The sequence below is a fragment of the Montipora foliosa genome, unplaced genomic scaffold (assembly GCF_036669935.1).
Source record: "Montipora foliosa isolate CH-2021 unplaced genomic scaffold, ASM3666993v2 scaffold_485, whole genome shotgun sequence".
NCBI classification, from domain to species: domain Eukaryota; kingdom Metazoa; phylum Cnidaria; class Anthozoa; order Scleractinia; family Acroporidae; genus Montipora; species Montipora foliosa.
Genome location: NW_027179795.1, coordinates 923035 through 925534, shown reverse-complemented (window position 1 = coordinate 925534; position 2500 = coordinate 923035).

Here is a 2500-nt window from a genome sequence, read left to right as displayed (position 1 = left end):
TGTTGGGAGGATACTCCCCTGAAGTACGAAACAAGATGAAGGAACTGTTCGGAGAGAAAAGAGCAAGAGAGTGTCCTATGAAGATGCAAAAGTCAATACTTTCAAGTTCCTTGAACATTGCAAGATGCTTTAAAGTGATGAGCCAGAAATAAGATTATAGCTCAATAACCGGGCAGGATTGATTGAACATTATAATTTTACTACAAGAACATAAAAACAAACTGTTAAAAGGACATTTACAAGGACTCGTTTTAAATAGATTATTAATATAATATTTATATTATTTAGGAAGAGACATAAATAGATAATATTTTCTTAGTTGAACTTTATTCACAAGAACTCATTTTGATGGATTATTTATACTACTTATGAATAATCTTAACTGAATATATATATATTTTAGTATTCTGTAAATAACTATAGTAGTATTTAGTTTAATATTTGTAATATTACGTTTTTAGATCTACAATCCTCGCCAAAAATCCTTGAAACACCCCTTTCCCCTTGACAGTGTTGAGACGACATTTTCCTCTTTGACTGGCTACACCAACATTGAAAAAGGGAGGGGGACGAAAACAGTGCGAGAATGTTCAAAGTGTTTCAAGGTTTTTGTCTAAGATTGTCTGAAGTGGCGGGAATTTCTTTGAGCATGCGCAGAAGATGAAAGGGAGACTTAGAAAGTTATTGTTAGGGCAACGCGTGGGTATTATGTGTTGTTGCTGTTGTTGTGTAAAAGTGCGAAGAGGATTATAACGCTAGTAAATTTATAATGGCAACTTCTGAAGGAGATTTTAACTGTTATGAGGAGAGTATTGAAGACATGTCAGAGGAGGAAAGTGAACAGGGAAGTGAACACTTGCAGGATAATGGATGTTCAGAAGACCTCCATGTGGGATCGCGAGAGAGGCTTTTGCATCGCGAAGTGCGTAGCGTGTATTTAATTACTTACAGTCAAGCCAATCTTGAAAATTTTCAAACGAGAGATTGTTTTGCTAGAGCGGTGGTGGAAGCATTCAATGAGACAAGGAGCGGGTTAGCTGATATTGTGCAGTGGGTTTGTAGTTAAGAGCAGCATTCTTCAGAGGGGACGCATTACCACATGGCATTAAAGCTGTCGCATCCACGCCGATGGTTGCGTGTGCGAAATTATCTCGATGACAACCATTCCATTCAAGTGAATTTTTCGTCTGTTCACTCCAATTATTATAGCGCCTGGAGATACACAACAAAAGAAGATCGCGAGTATGTTCAGTCTATGAATCATCCAGATTTGGTCAACAGCGCCCCACCTCGAACACAAGAGGCCAGTCTGACAACAACGGAACGCGGTGGAACGAGGAAAAAAGCAAAGAAAACCAGAAAACGGAAGGCACCTCGACTCAGTATTTTCGATGTATCAAAGCTAGTCGTAGCAAAAGGAATAAAGTCCAGGCTAGAGCTTCTTGCTCTAGCCTCTCGACAGATGAAAGAGGGAAAGGAAGATTTAGCGCAATTCATCGCTAACAGAGGAAGTAAAGTTGTTGACGAGGCCATACAAGTAGGATGGGAAATGGAGGAAGCAGAGGAAAAATTAAAAAGGAAACAAATGACAAGGATGGACATACTACAAAAAGCTCTAGAAGGTCCATGTATCGCTAACTGCAATGGAGAGTGGTTGGAAGTTGCAGAGGATACTCTCGCACGCAATAATTTAAGAGGTGGAAGTTTTCAGAGTGCTGTGCGTGAGCTACTTGAGAAAGGACGCGGCAAGTACCGAAATATTCTAATCTATGGTAGTGCCAATTGTGGCAATACCTTTTTACTAAACCCGTTGACTGTCATCTACAATACATTTAGTAATCCCGCTACTAGCAATTTTGCTTGGGTTGGCGCTGAATCTGCCGAGGTTATTTTTCTTAATGACTTTCGCTGGAGTCCACAGGTCTTGCCTTGGCACGATATGCTTCTTCTGTTGGAGGGGCAGACAGTTCATTTGCCAGCACCGAAGTGCCACTACGCTAAAGACATTGTCTTTGACACTGACACTCCGATATTCTGCACAGGCAAGCATGAGTTAGTGTTCATTAAGGGAGGCTGCATAGATGAACGGGAGACCGAAATGATGCGAGTAAGGTGGAAAATCTTCAACTTCTTTTCGCAGATTCCACCCGGCGAGCAAAGAAACGTTCCGCCTTGTCCAAAATGTTTCGCCAAATTAATTGTCCCCAAACAGTAACGACAACAGTTCGGGATAAGTGTTGAACGAGTTCCCACCAAAGGATCGGCGAATCTCAGCATATTCCAATAAACGTATTATGCAACTTTACAGTATTGCGTGATGGTGACGGAGTGTAAAGTGTAAACAAACGCTGGTAAACCGTACGGTTTTGCCTTTTATCGCATTCCTTAGTCGTATTTCTCGGTTGAAAATCACCTTGTAGAAGACATTAGTTATAATTGAAATGAATTTTGAAGAACAGCCTCAATGCCATCGTGAAATTCAGCCTTTTCACAACGGTTA